Raw genomic sequence first — 5,738 nt, 5'->3', positions numbered from 1 at the left:
TTTGTTGACTTCTTAAGCGTCTGTTTAATATAGATTATAGTGTGAAAGCAAAGAGTTGTTTCTTCTGTATCCTATAAGCTTGCGTTATGGGAGGAAATCGCAGTATAAACTGTGTTTCATATTGTTACTTCTTTAGATTTAATTGTGCATCTTTTGTCTTTCAAACCACTTTGCCTTGAAGAACAAGAGGGTTTCTGAAACTGCCAAAAGCGGTTGTGGTATCTGCATGGGAGTCTTTGGGAGACGTGAACTTTCAAGTGTTAGTCCGAAGTACTGTCATTGTTGATATCAAGACTTGAAGAGAACTGAGATGTGGAGCCCTCTTCAAAGGAATTGCTTCACATACGCACCCGCCACAAGGGTTTGTTTACTGCAAAGGTGAAAAGATGGCTGTGGCAGCCAAGTGGTTTGAGGTGGTGGGTGCGACCTCCATTTCCACTCTCCCCCATTAGAGAAAACGTCTTTTGCAATTTGGGTCTGCTGCTCGGTACTGAGGAAGCAGAGTCATGTTAGCCAAGGCTTCTTAAAAGTGGAAATGATTAAAAAAAGCACAAGCTTGTGGATAAATGCTCATTCTGAGCACACAAAAGGTTGTCCGTCATCTTATATTTTACAGATAAACACATATACTTACCTATAATAACTATGGAGATTTTACATGTTTAATCTTCACTGGTCTTTGTGAAGGACTAATGTAAGCCGTGATGTCAATGGCTTCTTTCAAAGGTGTTGTAGATTATTCTATTTACTGAATCCTGGATGGGAGAAGCTTGCTGTAGCCTACTCTGTTTTCTGAAATAATACCTAAATCAATCAATTACAGGTCAATTTGAATTGACCTATAATCTATCTTGACGCAGAAGCCTGCAAATTTTTTTTCTCCAAATCCTTCTTTACCTCGTAAACAAAGTACTGCGACGTGGACAGTCACCTGTGCATCTCTTCAGTGTAGCTTATCTGTAACTGGTGGAGAGGAGACACACGTGGTCAGGTAGAAATGCCATTGTTACTTTCCACTGTGTATTTCTATCGACTCGCCTTTAATCCAAGTTAAATACTTGAATTCATTGAGGAGTCAAGAGGGAGCCCTACAGAAAGGTACTACCAAATTTTTTTGAGTTGCCTAACTACTAGTAGGTAATTTTCTCAACTTTCTTTCCAGTTGAATGTACGCCATCGGGGCTGTTTCTCACTGTGGAATCATCGTGGTGATTAATAGATATGTTGTGTTCATGTAATTTCACTTCTTGGGCCGCAGGGGCCCATAAGGTAACCAACCTAATGCTTTTTAAAGTTGAACATTTTCCAGCATTTGTGTGGGGTTACAAATGAAGCAGTGCCTCCCATGCATCATCCCAAGAGCTGCTTTCTTTCACTGTCCGCCCCTGACATAGCAGTAACAGACAGGGGATGGGCTTACGCTGAAAGTATAGCTGGCAGTAGGCTGGGTAATGAAAACCTGCCTGTCTCTCTAGAAGTGCCAGTAATTCTCGAGGAAGGAGGAGCTCTCGGTAGGATTTCCTAGCAGGAGTGCTCGTGCTTTAGAGGAACCTGCCTTTGCCACTGAGGAGCAGGGACTTCCCACCTATCTGTAGCGGAGTAACACCGTATCGGTCCACATGCAATTAAATTGCATGCATGTACATATATATAAAAGACAATTATGACTTACAACAGATAAGTGTTGATTGTTGCCATTTCCCTGAGACATGCGCGAGGGTGACCTTACAGCCGGTGGGATGGCAGAAGCCTGTTAGTAGACTTCTCGAATTTTCCCTTCATTCAGAGTAGGCAGTGGAAGTTAAGGAACTCAACAATCAGCGTTTATTTATATACCTGATGCCCGTACGGGTGTGTGTAAAACAGGGTAGTTACAGTCCCTGGTTCATTGCGGCAGGGTCTGAGGGTGGGTGGGGGGGGTTCCTTTCTGGGTTTTGTTGCTCGCAGTGTCTCACCGCGTTACGACAGATCGGTTTTTGATGGGAATGCCCCGGCAGAGGAGTGCTGCGTTTCTTCCTGCCAACGGCTTACTTTTCTAGAAGTGATCTCCAAAAAGGACCGAAAGGGAAGGAAAGAGGGCGGTGTTATCACAGACAGTAAAGCTATTGTTTGTGAGGCAATTAAGCAACTAAATTCTTGGGTGAATTTGTCTGTCTTGCCACTGATTTTAATGAGAAGTGTCTAAAGATGTGTGTGGATCGGGACTTCTATTGCATATGCATCTGGAGAGATCACATAAGCATGATTTGTTATCTTGTTATTGAAACAGAACTTCCTAATGTTGGCTGACTTTAAATGAGGCATTTGGAAGCCAGTAGCTAAATGCTGTTGGCTATTTGATGTCATTTTGACTCTAATCCTTTGAGCCTGACAGGTGTCCATCGGGGGTACTGCTCCGCTGTACCTACTTTGCAAGGACGCGGGGCCGAGCCCAGCCCGCGCGTCTGCAGGGCCCCCGCCAGCCGCCGCTCTCGCAGGGTCCTCTCCTCCAGAGGCGGTGTTTGTACGGAACAGCTTCCAAGGGGTAAAACTTTCCACTGGCTATTGGCGCTATTACAACAATAAAACTCGTAACGCAGCGGTGAGGCGGGTTAGACTAATACATATTTCTGGGTAACAGGGTCTGCTCTTGGCGACTCCAGTTCCTGGGGGCTTATAAACCACATCAGGGTTACCCTCTAGGGAATGAGCCCTCCTGCAGTTACCACGCTGCGAGCCCTTCCTTCTTTGACGCGGGGGATAGGTGCGTGCGTTACTAGCTTTTATGCGTGTACCCATGTGGCAATAGGACTTCTCATGCCGTGGGGAACCCTGGTCACGGAGGTTACGCTGCCAAATGCCTAGTGGAGACGGTCGCCCCTTGGCCCTGGTGCTGCGCTGGAGTGGTTCTCGGCCGGGTTTGTCGCGGGCCGGTTCCCTTCCCGCAGCCCCTCCGGCGCGGGCCAGCGCTGTTTATTCCCTATTCCTCGTCCTGGAATTGTTGTGAGGGTGCCAAGGCTCGTAGATCCATGACTCTGAGCAAGGCAGGGTTTAAAGGTCATAGTCAAGACCATTAATAACAAGGTGCAAACGGCTGGTTTATATGTAATGTGAAGCTTTTTACTTATTTCATTTTTGCACTTTGGGGGCTCTGTTTGCTTATGGAGCTCTTGGTGTCTGGTACCTATTTAGGCTGAGAGCAGGCAATTGGGTTCCTTCAGGCCTTCAGAGGAATGCAGAAAATTGTTCTCTGGTGTTGTAATTCTGCTGGGATAACTGGAGCTTATTTGTCTCACTACTTATTAAATGCATACTTGTCTTGAGCTCCTCTTCTTTTTTTTTTTTTTTTTTTTTTTGGAGAAACATTGGGTGAATCCCAAGGACCACAAGTGAGAGGAAGATTCCAGGGGGAGGGGGAGAGAAGTGCCTGCACCTCTCTGCGAACTGCATCATCCGCCTCCGGTGCCAGCGGGATGAAGAGGTTAAACATGAGAGCAAACTCCCTTGGAGAAAAGGAGACGTACGTACGGGGCTGGTACAGACATCAATTAACGCTGCCCTTCCCCTGCCCGGAGATGGCACACGGAGGGGAGATGCGCCTCCCAGACCGCCCGTGCATTGGGGCCAGGGGCCGCCGGGGGCTGTGCGGCGTTCCAGGATGGGACCAGTGGTGGAGGCAGGGAGCAGATGGGCACTGGTGCGGTATTCTTAGCAGAGGGCAGTGTTGGCAGCAAGGGCAGGGAGGGCGGCGGGTTCCTGCTCTGCCAGCCCCCGTGTCGTGCCCACCTTGCCCTGTTCTGCTCTTAAAACGGGCAGAGAGGCTCCTCCTTCTCTCCTGCCGTTAAGGCTGTTTGGCCGCGTAGGTGACGTACGAGCTGTCCGATCTTGTGCTCGCAGGTCAAAAATCTAAACATGAGGTGACGTGGTCGGTAGCAGTCACGGTGGGCTCCTGGGTGCCGTCTTCTGTGGTCTGAATTCTCCCCCCTTTGAGAAATGGCGACAGAGGGGAACGGCAGCTCCAGTTCCCCGCTCGCCTCTGATCTCCCGGCCCCCTCCTCCCCTCCCCGCTCCCCCGCAGCGCGGTGTGCTCTGCGCGCCCCAGCCCTCAGCGCCGTGGGACGAAGACTGTGACCAGGGATGCTGCTCACGGCCTTGGAATTTTCCTCATTTCCAGCTTCCATTGTTGTGTTGTGCTTTTTGGTAGGCCCTTCGGTGAGTGTGGTCACTGGGGACAGGCAGATAGCACACCCACGCTTACTGCATGGCTGAGGCTGCGCCCACCGCGGTGAGCGTGTTTCTCCATCGGGGATCTTCTTGCTTTGGCTATTTCTGGATGGTGACATTTTCCTTTTACTCTGGATGCATCGAATTGTGCAATCACAGCGCAGCCTCGTCAGCTCGGACCCTCCTCTTAAGAACCTCTTGATTTCTTTTCTAATTTGGCCACAGGCTATCATCAGTTATAAAACTGTGACACAGTGTGTGACTATTGCATTCTCCCGCCTTGACTCACGGGCTGAGATTCCAGAGCAGCAGCCCCCCTGCTGCTGGCTGGCGCTGCGCTGCGCTCCCTGACTCGGCGTCGCTAGTACGGGATGGGGGAGCTCCCACGCAGAGCTTGGCGGGTTATGCAAATTTAGTGAAAATGCCCCAATAAATCTGTCCCTGAGCTGGCCCCGTCACAGCAGATGCCCCCCGCGCACGCTGTCGCTCGCCCCGGTACACGAGCAAAGCCGCCTGCGTGCGAATGCGATGGTGGAGAGAAGGGGCCGCCGGCAGCGACCGGGTGTAGCTGAGCACTGTCGGAGCTCCGAACCTGGATCGGTCCTGGCACTGCGTCCCTCCGTCCAAAGGGGGTGTCCCCCGGGCCGAGGCCCGCTCTCGCTCCCACGTGGGTTAGGAGAGAACTACCCTGCCTTTGCGTGGATCCCGTGTTTCCAGAGCCGTCTGCCTTCTCCCGTGCGTCCTGCCCAGCTGCTTTGGAGGTAATGTATTCAGAAGCTCATTAAGCAATTGGTTCTGCTCCTTGTCCTTGGGTTCAGGCATGCTTTGGACTGGAGGATGGATAATTAGAAGATGATCTTGCATGAAAGGCGCCCTCCACATTTCAGGCAGATTACTGAAGAGGGGTTTGTGAGAGGAACGGAGTGTTTCCTGACGAGGCTGCAGCCTTCATAAACGTTTCTAGATGGAAAACATCTGCTTGCTGAGGATGAGTGTGCTGGAGGGGAGCTTCGGTAGGACTCCTCTGCGGGAAGGCATAGAGCAGCCTGAATTTCCCTCAGCCCGCGATGGGACGACGTCTTGCACAAGCGCTGGGAGTTAGCTCTGGCTAACCACCGCAGTCCTGATGCTCAGGCATTCTGCTTGTGCTAATTGCTTGTTAATAAACAAGAAGCAAGCGTAGTTTCGCATGGCCCTTTGCAGAAGAAACGCTCACCTCTCCTGTCGGACAGACTGGAGCCTGTCGGGCTCCTCCACGGCTGCTCTGGTGACACCAGTACCTGCGTCGGGGTGTTTTCGCTGCTGGGCTGGGACAGCGCTGCGGAGCGTTGGTTGCCATCTCAGCCGTGGTTATTCTACGGAGTGCTGAAGGTATCCCGTCTTGGTATCTCGGTGATGACACGGGGAGGGGGGCAGCCTATAAACCCAGGACAACCTGTCCTCGGGAGTTCTCTCCTTTATTTTAAAATGTTGAACATCTGCATTGAAAGGGAAGAGATATTTTGGCAGCAGCCATTGATTAAGGTGTCACTTGT

The sequence above is a fragment of the Charadrius vociferus genome, unplaced genomic scaffold (assembly GCF_000708025.1).
Source record: "Charadrius vociferus isolate BGI_N301 unplaced genomic scaffold, ASM70802v2 scaffold1077, whole genome shotgun sequence".
Lineage (NCBI taxonomy): Eukaryota > Metazoa > Chordata > Aves > Charadriiformes > Charadriidae > Charadrius > Charadrius vociferus.
Note: the sequence above shows the minus strand (reverse complement) of the source record.